Source organism: Apodemus sylvaticus, chromosome 2 (genome assembly GCF_947179515.1).
Source record: "Apodemus sylvaticus chromosome 2, mApoSyl1.1, whole genome shotgun sequence".
NCBI classification, from domain to species: domain Eukaryota; kingdom Metazoa; phylum Chordata; class Mammalia; order Rodentia; family Muridae; genus Apodemus; species Apodemus sylvaticus.
The window spans coordinates 83,968,919-83,985,650 of NC_067473.1; the positions used below are offsets into that span (position 1 = coordinate 83,968,919).

A 16,732-nucleotide genomic window follows, 5' to 3' on the forward strand; every position below is an offset into this window, starting at 1 on the left:
GATTTCCTTCCAAAACAGAATCTAAATATACATACTATATAGATTTCATCTCATATATATATATTAACATAAAACTCATATTATTTCTTCAACATATTCTTGTTTAAGTCTAAGTTTATTTAATGAGTGTTACAATTGTGAGCCAGCAGATTCTAACTTCCAGCTATCTATGCTTTTGACCATATACTCAGCTCTCTCGCCTTTAGAACATTGTGGCAGTTTTGCATCATTCATAAATTATTTTGGTGGTTATCCCAGTGATGGCTTGCTTGTCTTATTATTTCTTTAACATTCTAGGTCACTTTTCTACATTTAATGCAAAAAGAATAATTATTCTTGGTATAAAAACTATTCTTAGTATAAAACTGTTACATGTATGTATGTATTTATTGTTTTCGGGTTTTTTTTTTTTGTCCTGGACCACATATAAATTAATAGATTTACATGTTTACTGGAGGTCTCTATTTTGTTTCTTTTTCACAATGAAGATTATAGGAAATATAAACAAATAATAATCTTCAAAATCTTTTTTTTGTGTGTGGTTTTGAATTTTTGAGACAGTCTCTCTGTGCGGACCATGCTGGCCCCAAACTCACAGAAATCCACCTGCCTCTGCCTCCTGAGTCCTGGAATTAAAGCTGTGCACTGCCACTGACCACCCAGTTATTAAATGTCTATTATGTATGATAATGTATATATAAACAGCATACATGTGGTTATGTGTTTTGTTGTTGTTTTCATAATACATGTCAACACAGAAACCAGAGTACTCATGTTAAAGGGAACACATCTTAAAGGGGAACGATTAACATGAGCTTTTAAATTAAAACATTTTCTAATCTTCTTTTAGGGGTAAGACTTACACATCACACTGTACAGCTCAGGATGCTATCTCTTTGATCCTTATCCCGGTTCCCGCCCTTTTTGCCTGAGGACATATATTAACTTTAAGAGATGGTTGCTCTTGCTGCAGGATATGATCTATGAATAATTGCACTCACTTGAAATGCTAAACTCTATTCCAAAAATTATGAAGATAATTTATGTCCGTGTTTTTGTGTATGTTTCACATATATGTGAATATACATATGGATATGAATACTTTAAAGATGTTCATGGATTTCTTTTTACTACTACTGTCTCTTTAAAATCAAACAAATGAATGCATTTTTCAAGAACTATGTGAGAGACAACTCTAAATAATTTTTAAAATTAACATTTAAAAACCTACTTTAGGGCTGGTGAGATGGCTCAGAGGGTAGGAGCACTGACTGCTCTCCCGAAGGCCCTGAGTTCAAATCCCAGCAACCACATGGTGGCTCACAACCATCCATAATGAGATCTGACACCCTCTTTTGGTGTGTCTGAAGACAGCTACCATGTACTTACATATAATAATAAATACATCTAAAACAAAACAAAACAAAAAGCAAGCTACTTTAAGGCTTATACAGATATTTTAGAGTTTACAGATTATTAATATATTATTACAACATAATGATATATTTTAAAAGGTAGTTAAAAAGTAGTTATCCTTGTTATTAGCTTAAAAATGAATAATTAAGTCACAGTGCAAACTCTGTCCTGATCTGGATGTCTTATCCAACTTTGTTACCTCTTAAGTACAATAAAGAGTAAATGCTGTTTCTAACAACAAAAACTCCATGTCATCTTAACTATTTGATGGCTTAAATTTTAACACATACTTAATTTAAATTTAAACAGTACTTATAAATGTTAGATATATTAAATACCATGTTTTATAAAAGATTTATTTACTTATTTTATGTATATGAGTACACTGTAGTTGTAACGATGGTTGTGAGCCACCATGTGGTGCAGACACTCGTGCCTGTCCTTTTGGCCCTCTATTGAAACAATGGACCCAATGAAATTACAATTTACCCAAGGATCTCTCCTGCTGGGAGAAAGGAAAGGCTGAGAAGCAGCTAGGAAGCCTTTTAAGCTTGACAAAGAACTGTCCTGGAGAGAGATATTTACAACTTCTCAGATGACCCACCAGAAAGCTTGTATCTCAGACTGCAGTGATTGGCCAGACCAGTAGGAACCTTAACAAGGACGCGTGGGGGGGGGGGGGGAGGAGAAGGGGGAAGGGAGTAGCGGGGTGTGTGTGTGTGTGTGTGTGTGTGTGTGTGTGTGTGTGTGTCCCTCCGTCCGTCCGTGGATCTGTTTGCCCTTCTTTCTTTCCATGGTATGATTGATTTTCCCTTGCTTTTTTACGTTTGTTTTTTTAATAGACTGTGTGGCTGACCGTCAGAGCACAGGCTTTGGCCCTAACTGTGGTGACAATGCGAGGCCAGATTAAGCAGCTTCGTGTTATATTAAATGACCTTTAGCTTTCTGTGCCGCTGCTATAAAATAGTCTCTGAAAAATAAAAGAAACCGTTTTCTCTTTCCTCCCTCCACCGTCTGAGGCATGTAAGTAACTTCAGACATTTCAGAATTCTGTCACGACCCTCTGACCAGCGGTTCACAGCTTTTGTTTAAGTAAGGACAGCGTGCCTTCGCTCATTCCACGTCCAGCTTGCCTTTCCTTTTTCAATCTCCCGTGGGCCTAGCAGTGAAACCTAACTCTGGTTTTGCCTTGGTTTCGTTCGCTTCCTTTTTAAATGTATCTTCTTCCTTTTTACTATTTTTTTTTTTGTAAAAGGCAGAGCCTGCGAAAGGAGAACCCCCTTTCCATAGGGCTAAAAGACAGGAAGTTTACGCGGGGATGGGGCGGGGACCAGGGAAGCGCTGCTAAAATAGATTTACTCTCTCGGTTCTAAAATAGAGTTGCTGTTAAGGCTGTAGATGCTGCTGCCCAGAGCACAAGATATAAAAAGATGTCTCTCTCTGGATTTCCTCATTTCCAGTCTCCTTGACAGCAACTCCAGGAAAAACTTCAAAGCTGTTAAGAGGGGTTAGGTTGTCTTCAGTTGGAACCCACATTCAGGATAACCAGCTAACAGATATTCGTTATTTTCATCCTGAAATTAATTGAGGCTATTCATTAATTTCCTGGAAGCTAAGTCTTGATTTTGCCTCTCTCTTGAGGCAAAACTTATCAACATTGGGAACTGATAAATCTTTCTTCCTTCTCCTCTCCTGACTTTTTCTCAACTCTCCTGCAAGCAGGAGTGGACACTACTCTTAGGGTGGCTTTTGTGGCAGGCATAGATCCTAGCTGAGGTCTTTCTCCAGTGTATAACGTTGGTTGCTGGATCTCACTGAGGCCTGAACTGCTCTCCCTCTAACACCTCATCACACAAAGCTGAGGTAAGTTGTCTTTCCTGTTTTCTCCTGTCAGAGATCTTAGGGCGTTATGCATGCAACCTACCTCTCAGCTGTTCTCCCAGACCTGTCTTGTTTTTATATCTTCATGCTACATACAAGGTTTTGGGGTGTTTTTTTTACTTGTTCATTGACAAATGTGTGATTTGATCTGTACTTTTTACGCTTTACTATGTGTAGGAGTCACTTGAGGATCTTATTAAAATATAGGATGATATTATGGGGGTTTAAGAGTAGTCAGAATGTGTTGCATACATGCGTATAATCAGCAGGAAACCGAATTTAGCTAATTAAAGAAATTAAAACAAGAACTGGAGATGTAGCTCAGTAGTTGGTCACTTGCCTAGCATATTTCATTTGTAGTGCCACAGGGAACTGGAAATTAAAAACAGCCCTGCTGTGACTCTGAGCTCTATTTGCTTTTTAGTTTATTTTATTTTAAAGACAGGGTCTCACTATGTAGCTCTGGTTGGTCTCCAACAGGCTATGTAGACCAAGCTGGCCTCAAACTTGATTTGCCTGTCCCCACTTCTTGATGCCAGGATTAAAGTCATGCACTACAAGTATTTGCCTTAGAATTTCAAAATTTTATGTAGGGATTGAAATCAAATTCATGTGTGACAGGCCAGTCAGCATCCTACCTCTAAGCTGTATCCCCAGCCCTCAGATTCTGCCTTTTAACAACCTCCATGTTTATATTCCAGCCTTGAGTAAGTAATAAGGGCTAAACTTAGGTCTCTAGAGATTTTGCTTTTTAAGAATGGGCTGGAAGGTAGAGACAGGACCAGATTTGGCTGAGCACGTGATCAAATCGTTGAAGAAAACAAAATCAAACAATATCCCTGCGCTGGCTGTCTTTCATTCTGGTTCTTTAAATTCAGAAGTTGCTCTGAAGGAGTTCCTAGGTGCTGTAAGCCAGGTCTGCCAGGTTAGGATGGAGGTGTCCCCCTTTTCTCTATGTTCATCTTTGAGCAAAGCCCTGTCTTTCCTCTCCATGCATCACACATTTATTGACCAGCCCATGCTGCTATTTATTTAGTCACCAGTCCATGCTGCTTTTGTGCCATAACACAAGAGAGGAGTGCTGAGAGGAAGCTGCAAGCTCAGAAATCTGAAATACCTTGTCAGATCTTTGTCAGCAGAAGTTTGCCAAGCATCCACGGTGGACCTAGGCAGAGGTGCTCTTTACTCTTCAGGTCAGTCCGGCTGGGATCATGGCACCCCTAGAAGACAGAACCAGAAATCCCTGCTTGTTTGAAACTTACCTCATAGATAATAAAGAAAGGGAAAACAAGTGTATGAAACAGTATATAAGAGATACTCAGGGAGGAGGCAAAAGGAGGTTTAACAACAAAGTGCTATTTGTTGGACAAAGACAGAGAGAAAGGCAGACAGAGTGGAGAAAGGCGTGGGTGAAGCAGAAGACCAGTGTGGATGGAGTAATCACTGTGTGGTTCCCACACTGGGGCATTTGTATTCACTAGTTACTGCTGGCTTAAGACCGCAGCACACACTGCAGTTGAATGGCACCCTCCACAGGCCCATCCACCGTTCTATGACGTCAGCTCTTTTATCATACTAGGGGTATATAGTGAATTTTGGGTTCAAGTGGGTATTTCCAAACCTCATATACCATATATGGGGATCAGACCCAAATCTAAGTGCAAAATATGTTTACATTTCATTATTCGCATACACGTTGCAATGCAGTCTGAAGGCAACTGCACCCATGTTTTTACTGTGACGTGTCACAGAAGGCCACTTGTGCAATTTTCAATATTTTGTTACTCCAAAAGCTTCAGACTCTGGACTATTTCAGTTTTTGGACTTTTGGATTAGGGATTCATCTCTGTGTTGTTTCTGTGTTCTCCGGAGTGGGAGGGCAAGTTCAGTAGAACCCGTTTAATCCCCGCTGCCCTTGAAGCTGCCACTCTGCAAGGCCTGCCACCTGTATGCTCACCTGCAAAGTTCAGTCTTTGAATATTTTTAGGTCAGCTAGACAATTTCAGAGGTCATATTTAATAACCCCTGTAAGTGTGGGCTGTTTCCTTTTCCAAGAGTCTCCCTGAGTAGATCTCTTTGGAGCAGCACTATCCAAAGTGTATTTCTCGACCAATACTAATTGACAAACTTATGGTGATTATTATTGGCTATTAATTGCAAATCCAAATCCACAGATATTATCCTAATGTTATTAAACCAGAATCCTGGTGAGTAGTTTCCTTAACCACTATTTTTTATGGCTTTGTGAGGAGTGGTTGTGCTGGTACTTGAACCAGGGCTGTGGGGATGTCTTCCTACTGACCTGTACCCTGCTGTTGAACTAATATATCCTGAGAATTGACATTTACTGAGGCTTACCACATGTAATTATTGATAAATACTTATTTGTATCAGTAGTTCTCAACCAGGACCAATTGTGCTCCTTATGTAAGATTGTTAAATAAAACACACCTTTTAAATATAAGTATCTTCTGTATAATAATTTTAATCTAAGACTCAGGTTCCACTTGTATCTGTTAATAATCCACCCCTCCCCCATGCAAGCAATACTAATTAAATACAGTGGGACACATACACCACACACACACACACACAGAGAGAGAGAGAGAGAGAGAGAGAGAGAGAGAGAGAGAGAGAGAGAGAGAGAGAGAAAGAGAGAGAGGAAAATAGCCAGGAGAGGGAAGAAAAATTTGGTGGAGGGTAGGAGGAAAAGAGTTCCCAGGGCTCCCAGTCTCTGCACTGACTTAGGGCTTGGGTGTTAGGTATAAGACATGCTCTGGTCCCCTAAGTTTCTGCCTCCCAGGTGGAGATTTCTTTCTCTCTGTGTATGTCATGAGAATCTCTGTCCCATGATGGATGTGCTCTTGCCATAGAGCACAACAGGTCAGAGAAGTCTGCTTACCTCTCATCCGTCTAGCTTACCCTGGAAGTTGTACCACATTCTCTCTAACAGTGAAGCTGGCCTTGATTTCACTGCTGACTCCCTGAGGTTAGGGTACCCATTTCCATATCAGTCACACCTACCATTCTGTCTGACCTACAGAAATCTTCATATTTAAATCATCTATTATTATGTCTTCTTTGTGTCTGAGTTACCAATATCAGATGTGAGCCATAGCTACCAAGCAGTTTTAAAATATATATATATATATATATATATATATATATATATATATACATACATACGTATGTATGTATTAAGTATTCATCAGTATATGTGTCTGTACAAGTGCATGCACACTGATTATAGGTACACACATTTATCTATGTACATAGCAGCCAGGAAAGGGCATCAAGATACCCACCTTTATTACCCTATATCTACTTTGAACCAGAGTCTCTCTGGTTTCTGAATGTGAAACTCATTTTCTCGGTAGGATAGAAGTCAGCAATCCCCAGTCATCCTCCTTTCTCTGGCCCATCTCAGAGTGGGGGTTACAGGAATACATGAGATGTCCAACTTGTTACAAAGATGCTGCAATTCAAACTGATTTTCATAATTATACAGCAAGAACTCTTAATAGCTGAGCCAATTCTCTAGTTCAAATCAATTCATTTTTAAACATTTATTTGGTTAGGGGAGCATGCGATGATACCATAGAGCTTGTGTAAAGGTCAGAGAACAACTTGTAGAAGTTGATTCTCTCCTTCCACCGTGTGGTGTGGGTCCTAGTGATTAATCTTTGGCAGTTGTGCTTAGCAGTAAGTTTCTTTAGCTTCTATGCTACCTGCTGGCTCTCATCAGTGAATTTGTGTAGTGAATTTTTAATGAAGTGTTATCCCAGAGAGTCAAGTTGAAGATAGACATGCCCCATCCCCTGGCTGAGCATGATGTGCATGCTATTTCTATAAATGTTGCTATCTTTTGTCTAAATTATGTTAGAGATTTTCTGATTTTTCAATTGCAGACTACAGACTTTTATTAGCGATCCCTTTGAAACTGTTACTGCCATCTTCTTTATTCCACCAGCAAGTTGTACTCCAAATTGTGGCCCTTGGGAAGAATGCCCTGTCAATGGCTTTGCTTTAATTGCAGTTTGTTTGGGTGATTGGGATTCCAAGGCTGGCCTTACGCTTGCAGTTTGCTGTTTCCCAGACTCAGCCTCCTTAGCAGTGGGACTGTAGATATGTGAGTCCACACTTCGCTTTGATGGTTATAGCCCCTAAGAGCCACACATCCCCAGCCCCTCCTCAGATCCTGCTGATGTAAGTTGACAACTCCTACAGCAGCACGTTGCTAGGATGAGCTTGCTCCCCTGGAGGAGGCCCAAGTCACTGTCTCTGACAGTCCGTCCAGATATCTATTGCTTCCTATAAAACCATGTCACATTTAATTCAGCAGTTTATGATTAGTCTCACTGAGTAGAGTGGGCGCGAAAGGGAACAAGGACAAGACTCGAGAGCCGATGGAATTTGTGGGGATTTTTGAAGAGTATTGTTGTAAAAGAGAGCAGAACAATAGAACAATTGGAAGGAAATGTGGGTTAAAAGAGAGACTGAAAATGGGGTAAGTAAATACCAGCATGCTTATGCTGTGACTAGTGACGTCATATTTATAAGATGATGCAGAGGAGAAAGAGGAAAGGGCTGTCAATGAGCGTGGGGAGAGATGGGGTTTAGTACAAAGCAGCTGCCCCGGCCTTTACACGGAATGGTAGACTGCGCCTCTCATTAGAATAAAGTAGGTGGGCATTGCCAGTAATCTCAAAGGTCCCTTTTGCTTCCATTTCTCAGTAAAGCAGAAAATAATATTATCACCGGAGAATGGCACACACATGCATTTGTGGGGAGGATATGATTGGGAGTATGAATGAATGAATGAATGAATCTGATGACTATTGAAATAGAAAAATAAGCGCAGAAGTGGTGGCACATTCTTGTGCTTTCAGCACCTGGGAGGCTGAGGCAGGAGAATCATGACATTGAGGCCAGCCTGGGTCACAGAGCGAGACAGACTCTCTGTCTCTCTGTCTGTGTCTCTCTGTCTGTGTCTCTCTGTCTCTCTTTCTCTCTTTCTCTGTCTCTGTCTCTCTCTGCCTCTCTGTCTCTCTCTCTCTCATACACACACAGACACAGACACAGACACACACACACACACACACACACACACACACACCACAGTGAGAAAAGCTGGTGATTGCAGCCATATAGTATCAGCTGGATACCAGTGAGACATTAGGATTCTTGACCCTGAATTTAAAATCAGAGGAGTCATTATGCTTCAGGATGAAAATAAAGAACAAAGAAGTTAGTTTTTGGGTTTTGTCTAGAGTCAGCCTAGGTGAAAGAGGCAGTCTAGGTGCTCTCGGGGGTGTGAATATAGCAAAAGCTTGTGGACTTTCAGCAGTCATAGGAGCTAAAGAAGGCTGCATAGGACGAAGCACAGTGAGGCAGTAGTGTGCAGGTTTTTGTGGGCGTCCAGGGTTATTAGAATTGGGTCACTAATGTGACTTGAAAAGAAGACAAGATTTGGGGGTGGCAGACCCCAAGACATTACCTAGGAGAACGTTGCAAAAGCAGGAAGAGTGTTGGGAAGGCCATCTGTGGACTGAGTTACTGAGAACTGAGACAAAAGGCATGCTGGAGAGTCACAAAGATGGCAGTGGTCATGAGATTCATATGACAGGAACAAAGTTTAAGGATGTGGAATTCAAAGCTGAGCTTTGGGAGGATTGCTAGATGGTCTGATTTGGAATGTTAATAGTTTGTGTTGGTTTCACCTCTAGGAATAAACAGTATCAGAATGTGAATGTCCTAATGCTTTGGGGAAAATGTACTTGCATAAACATGTTTTGTACTTTAATCACCAGAGGGCGCCAGAGTCAAGCAAATGATTCTCCTTCTCTTCATACATGTATATAATATATGTTGAATATATACATATTCTATTGTCTCCTTCCAGCCCCTTGAGAACTCCCCCAGCACATTTTCCCCTCAACTTCATAACACACACACACACATACACACACACTTCTGAAACAACCAGTTAGAGGCACGATTAATGTTGGAGTGGGAGAATGTGTGAGTCCTTGCCATGTAAACTAGGACACATGTTCTTCTCTCCATACAAATCTCCAGTTTCTTATGTTTCTGTTTGAGAGCCTAGTCTTCAATGGCTCAGGCGTCTATCCAGCTCCAAAGTCCTAATTCCTACAATACTGAAAATGAAAATGGAAAAGTGGACAAATTGGCTTTCATCTTGAAGGCAGGGAAACCCTCTCCTCTTTACTCCATCTCCCTAACTATTTTTACTATACATTTTATGTTGCCACCTGATATAATTGCACTATATTTCAAATAAGAGATTTGCTGCATTCAGAAAAGTAGTTAGGGCATTCAAAACTAGCCTGGAGTAGTCTTACAGTTTTGGTTACATTCATTTTTTTTTCTTGTCTTCTATGGCAATTTTTCTGAACTTGTCTTAGTTTTAGATAAGTCTTTCATGTTACATACATTAAAACCTTTATGTTCAGACACACCCTTTGAAGTGTGTGTGTGTGTGTGTGTGTTGGCTTCTGCCACGGCACTTGTGTAGGTCAGAGACAACTTTCAGGTGTGGATTCCCTTCCTGCCACCTTGTGATATCCAGAGATCAAACTTAGATTGCCAGTTTTGTGATTGTGTAGCTCTACTGGCTTTAGTTATCTCAAGATTCCCAAATGATTTTTCTATTTAAATATTTCTGTTAAAAATGTTATCTTTTAATTACTCAAAGCATTCTCATTCTCTCTTTCTGTTTCTCTCTGTGTGTCTCTCTCTGTCTCTCTGTCTCTCTCTGTCTCTCTGTCTCTCTCTGTCTCTCTCTCTTTCTCTCTCTCTCTCTTCCTCTCTCCTTCCCCACCCACCCCTTGTTTTGATTTTTCTGAGACAGGGTTTCTCTGTGAAACAGATCCCTGGCTATCCTGGACTCACTTTTTAGACCAGGCTGGCCTCAAACTCATAGAGATCCACCTGCCTCTGCCTCTTGAGTGCTGGGATTAAAATTTGTTCCACAGCGTCCAGGGAAGTATTCTCATTTCTTAAATCCAAATGAAATCAAGTCTTGGTTGTATTGTGCCTTTGAAATGTCCTTCATGCATATGGACTACCTACCAGCATCCTCTAAGTAGCCATTAGGTCATTTTTATTTCTATATTCTTTATTATATACCATCCTCTGCCATCCCACCATCATGTGGGGGGTATACTAGTAGGAGTACATGAAGAATATAAATGGACTTCCAGGGACAATATTTGAAAATAAACTAGAAAGTGCTGGACACCATAACACACACTTAAAACCCCAGCAATGGGAAAGGAAACATAGGAGTATTGCCTTGAGCTCAAGACTAGTCTGGGCTACCAACTGAATTTCAGGCCAGCTAAGCTAAAACTCTGCTGCAAAAAACAAAACAAAACAAAGACAACAATAAAACCCCCACAACAACACATACCCTGAAAAAAATCAAGGGGTTTTTATGTTTTGAGATGGCTCATCTATTAAGATCATGTATGCCTCTTCCAGAGTATCCATGATGCATGCTGTATCTGCATACGTGATGATTCGTAACTGCATAACCACAACTCCAGGGAATGGGATGCCCTCTTCTGGCTTCCACAGGCCTGTATTCAACTCCAGGAACTCTGAACTTTTTCTGATTTTCTGGACTCTGTAGCACTCCCTGTCCTTATACTCAAAAACTCACAGATAGACATACATATAACTTTTAAATTAATAACTAGTTAAAAAACAAACCTAAACAACACAGAACAAGACCAACGTCCCAAATAAAAGAAAACTAAGATGGTATTTCATGATTTGTTTTGGTCCTGTTCAATAAAATATTGAAATTTTAATATATTCTCCCCAAGTCATATTGTAGTGTTTAGTACTGGTTGTTAGCTTGACAAAATCTTATATAATTTTGGAGACAAAAGAACTTTCTAGAAGACCCACCCTAAATGTAGATGACATCCTTCTGTAGGTTGGTCCCAGCTGAATAAGGAGAAAGCAAGCTGGGAACCAGCATCCATTTCGTTCTGCGTCCTGGGTGCCGATGCAGTGTGATTAGTGGCCAAATGCCCCTGCTTCCAGAATGTCCTCTCTGTAAGGCAATATGCCCTCAAGCTTTGAGACAAGTAAACCCTTTTCTTCCTAAAGTTTCCCTTTGCTAAGTATTTTATCATAATGCAAGAAAGGTAGCTAATACACTTTGTTTTTAAATTTCAGCCAGAGGATATTTAATTCATATATGAATTAATATTTTAAACTAAGAGACTGTCAAATGGTTGTACTCGTGAGTACAGTGTTTAGGTTTTCAAAACAGACATGTCTTTAGAAATAAGTAAAATGAAACTTACCACTAAGGCACAAACACAGGCAACCCTTTCAGTTCTCTTAAAACTTGGGCAAAAAGGCATGGGTAATTAGTGAAAATAGCAAATATCAGAAGTTTCTGTTTTGCCCTTAAGTTATTTGTGGCATTGCTATATTGCTATATTCTCTCTTCGCTCCCTCTCCCTTTCTCCCTCTATCTCCCCCTCTCCTGGTCCCCACTGCATGAGAACACTTGCCATTTGCTTGAATGACATAGCTTTGCTTAAACTTTTTACTTTATTTTTATTTTTACTTTGTTTTATTATATAAGAGCCCTATGGTACTAGAAACATAAATAGCTGGTGGCCCACAGTCTTTCCACAGAATTGGCAGGTATGTTCATCGTTTGTTTCTGTCTACAACCTTTATTTTGCTCTTTGTTTTCTCTCTTTTTTCATGAAAATATTTTGAGACTTTGTACATCTATAAATTAAAATATGAAATCTCACCTCTCTCCCAAATTTACCCCTCATATCTCCACCAACATGTTCTCCTCCCAACAACTTCAACAACTTCTCCTCCTCCTCTTCCTCCTCCTCCTCTGCCTCCTCTTCCTCCTCCTCCTTCCTCTTCTTTTACCCACTAAACCTACTTAGTGCTGGTCATATGTACATGGGTGTGGGGCCAACCACTAGATCATGGGAATTCTTCTGAATTACCTTCCTCTTTTCAATCTGAATTATTCATCTGAGATAAGGTCTCAGCTATATAACTCTTCCAGGAGTCTCACCAGTATTTTCAATATTAAAATTACCATATGGAACAAGTGCCATTTCTTTTCCAAGCCTTACATTTACCTGGGAGAAATGAACACCCCTCTATATCCTGTTTGGTGAGTAGCAATCATCCTGGAATTAAGCTTGGAGTTCGTGGTGGTTTGAATATGCTTGGCCCATAATGAATGGCATGTTGGTAAGCGTGGTCATATTGGAGGAAATGTGTGAGACTCTCAGGATGGGCTTTGGGGGTCTTCTCCTATGCTCAGGCTCTACCTAGCATGAAAGAGAACTTCCTTCTAACTGCCTTCAAGAAGGAGTCCTCTCCTGGCTGCTTTTGGATCAAGATGTAAAACTCTCAGTTTCTTCTTCAGCACCATATCTGTCTGGATGCTGCCATGCTTCCTACCGTGATAATAATGAACTGAATCTCTGAATTTGTAAGCCAGGCCCAATTTAAAATTGTCTTTTATAAGAGTTGCTTTGGTCATGGTGTCTCTTCACAGCAATGGAATCCCTAGGACAGAGTCCAATATTAGCAGCCTGTCCAATGGACCTTTTTGGCATTGTGATGGTTTGAGTGAGAATGGCTCCCATAGGTTCATATATTTGAATGCTGAGATTCTAGTTGTTGGAACTGTTTAGGAAGAATTAGGAGGTGTGGCCTTTTTGGAAGGGATGTATCACTGGACTTCAGCTTTGAAGTTCCGAAGCCCGCACTAGGCCCAGTCTTGCTCTCCTCCTCTCATAAATCAAATGTGAGCTCCCAGGTACTGCTCTGCCACCATGCCTGTCTCTCTGCCACCAGGCTTCCTGCCATGATGATCATAGAATAGCTCCAAAATGTTCAGCAAGGTCCCAGTTAAATGCTTCTTTTAATAAATGGTCTTGGTCACTCTCATAAATCAAATGTGAGCTCCCAGGTACTGCTCTGCCACCATGCCTGTCTCTCTGCCACCAGGCTTCCTGCCATGATGATCATAGAATAGCTCCAAAATGTTCAGCAAGGTCCCAGTTAAATGCTTCTTTTAATAAATGGTCTTGGTCATAATGAGTCCACAGAGCTAATTAAGGCATCTTCAGGCCCAAGATGATAACAAACAGTTCAGGTTGGATGAAGCTTACCATGGGTCTCATGCTTTCTGAGATGATATATAAGCAAAATTTACACTCTCCCCCCCAAAAAACCACAACAGTAACAAAAAAAGTTTTAAGACAAGATCTCCTTAGTAGCCCCAGCTGAACTGGAATTTAGTATACATCCCCGACTGGCTTCAAATGTGTTCTCCTTTCTCAAGTCTCCTGAGTGCTGAGATTACAGACTTGTGCCACTATAACTGGCTTATCATTATTTTATTATTATTTTATATAGCACTAGCAGCAAAACTACTATTTCTAAGAAACAAATGAGCAAACAGAGAAACCACAAAAACCCTTTTGTTTCACTTAGAATTTTTTTTTTAACTTCTGAATCATAGAATTCTACTGAATTACCCACCTCTTTTCTACCTGAATGATTCATCTGAGGTAAGGTCTCAGCTATATAAGATGTAAACTTTGTTATTTAAGAAAATGTCAAGTATGCATAGCTAAAACTGAAAACAAAAATTTAGTTTAATTCAGTGGTTAAATTATTCCTAAAAGTTCATCTTCAGAGACTGATTCCTTTAAGTTGTCTTTGAGTCAGTTATGATCATCTTGACATCCTCACAACTTCTGCCTCTAAGTGTATTGCTATTACAGACACTTAAATGCTCCATAAATGGAATCAGCAAGATAGGTCAGTAGATAAGCACACTTACAATCAAGCAGAAGATCTGGGTTTGATCAGCAGGTTTCACATTGTGAAAGGAGAGAATTAACTCCCGCTGGTTGTCTTCTGACCTCCACACATTTGTTTTAGCTGACTTTGCAGAATTGACCTATATATCTAAACACCAAGGAACAGTAAATAGAGTTATATAATTGCATAATGCTGTTTTGGCCAAGGACAGCAGTGCCATGAAATTACGTTGTCTAGAGCTACGTTAGGAATTTTCATTTGTGTAAATTACCCTGTGATGTTCTTTTGATTGTAAATTGACTTGAGGACCTAAGACTGCAATTGTATTACTTCCTTTTGAAATCTATTTGATTTCAAAAGGTAAAGGTGACAATTCAGGATTTTTAATCTACAAAAGCTATAAAATTTAGTGTTGATACTTTTGATGTTTATACCTGTATACAGCAATATTATGTCATCATAAGCATCACTTAGCCAATATTATAAAATACTATTGATTGGAAAACTCATTCAGATTTTAGTGATATTTGTTGCAGGATTTTTCTGGCCAATCGTATTAGTGTAGTGGAAGGCCTGTGATTGGCCAGGAAAGGGGAGGTGGAGCTAGAAGTTGGGGAGGGACAGAGGTAGCAGGAGGAGAAGGGAATGGAACCAAGATGGATTCAGATGTGGACCTATGTGACATATACTAGCCAAAATAGCTCAGTTTTTATAAGGTGAGAAATATTAGGATAAAGCTTTTATCATTATCAGTTGGCTCTTAAATTACTGTATTGGCATCTTGTAAATTGCAATATTTTCTAAATAAATCTGATTGGTTAGTTAAGCTTTAAGAGTTTTGCTTTACTTGGTTACTTGAGTGTGGATCCTCTGATGATGGAGGGGGAACACAACTGAGATGCTGTGGGAACTACATGGGAGAGAATAGCTCTGTGCTGACTGATACATAAATCTGACTGATTAATTAAGCTTTTAAAGTTTTGCTTTAATTGGTTACTGGAGTGTGGGTCTGCAGGGCAAGAACGGCACAGAGTGGGATCCTGATGGGACATGGTGCTGAGTCCTGGCGGGGCAGGTGAATTGGCGGGTTCACTTTTTTAATATTTTCTGCAACATATATAAATATGGAATAAAATATATATTTTGTATTTTTAATATTTTAATTTATGTTTTTAGTTTTTGATAATTTCATACAAGTACTATATTTGTCATTAAAATCCACATTTTGGAAATAAATATAGTGAATAGTTTTTGTTAAGGGATGATAGGGGAACACCCACAGAAATGATGACACTCTGTAAATGTTCATAATACCAGCATGAAGTCCTCACTGACCTTTGCTTAGGTGGACAGAGAGCAAGACACAGGTTCAGCTTCTGCCACCCCCCTGGCTGCTCTATCCCAGGACCACTGAGCAAAAATCTCTGACCTTGTTTTCCTTTCTGCAAAGCAGGAGCAATGGTGTTCGCTTTCCTACTGACTGGAAGTAGGAAACTTTGCTGGTATTGTTTCTCCACTGATTTCTTTTTCTATTCCCATGAATATCAACTTAGTGCAGATTAAACTCAGGATAGTGTGGGTTCTTCACTGGTAGCAAATGCACTGACTTGGTGGGACATGTTGAGAGAAGAAGGATGCTGTGGATAAGGTGAAGAACATCAGATGAATAGAATTCTATCTCCCCCAGTTTACCGCGAACATGAAACGGCAGCTGGACACATGGTGCCTATAGTCCCAGCTAACAAGGAGGAGGCTAGGCACAACAGAAAGACTTGAAAGTGGGGTGGGGGATACTGGAGAGATGGATCAGTGGCTAACAGCAGTTGCAGTTCTTCCTACAGGGCTTCCTACAATCTGTAACTCCACTCTCAGGGTATTCAGCCAATGTTCTCTTCTGATCGATCTCCTTATGCTGTAAGCACATACTTGGTACACATAACACACACAGCTAAAACACTCCTATACATAAAATAAGCGAAGGTAAAAATATTTTTATTTAAAAGGGAAACAAACTAAGAATATTTAATGAAGAGACATGCACGTGGATTGGTATAAACAACATGGAGATCAGCAGAACAGAGAAATTAGGTAGCAAAAGTTTCAGCCTGCTGATCCCTTTCTCCTTCCTCCTAGGTGTTTTCGCTTGGGCATCACCTTGATTATCTCTTCTGTTAAGCAGGGCATTCATGCCTTTGAGCCTAGCTTATTAGGAGGATGAACATTGAATGGTGTCAAGTGTTTTGAAAGTATTCGACATTCTAAGTGCAGGATAAGGATTAGACATTTTTATTAATAATAAAACATCAAAAATGCATCTCATAAACTAAATCATTCCAGGACAACAATCCCTTTGCTCAGAGGGAAAACAAATGGGCAGATTTTCTCAAAAGAGCACAAAAAAATCCGCTCTAAAATATTGTGGAAAATACCACTTTGTGACAATACATCATCCCATAAGCTAGATGACTCTTTTGACAAACTCAAAATAAGGGTTCTTAGTGACACTGATATAGGTCTAAGTCGAATCATTGAACACACACACACACACACACACACACACACACATACACACATACACACA

The 16,732-nt window shown here is 39.9% G+C and overlaps 1 protein-coding gene across 1 annotated transcript in view; it reads left to right on the forward strand.

Moving 5' to 3' along the window:
- Positions 1 to 2,790: 2,790 nt before the first annotated feature.
- LOC127678681 (broad substrate specificity ATP-binding cassette transporter ABCG2) overlaps positions 2,791 to 16,732 on the forward strand; it is a 112,868-nt gene continuing 98,926 nt past the window's right edge. The window contains exon 1 of the mRNA XM_052173824.1: positions 2,791 to 3,279. The gene's annotated coding sequence lies outside the window, so the exon portion shown is untranslated. The remainder of the gene's footprint in view (positions 3,280 to 16,732) is intronic.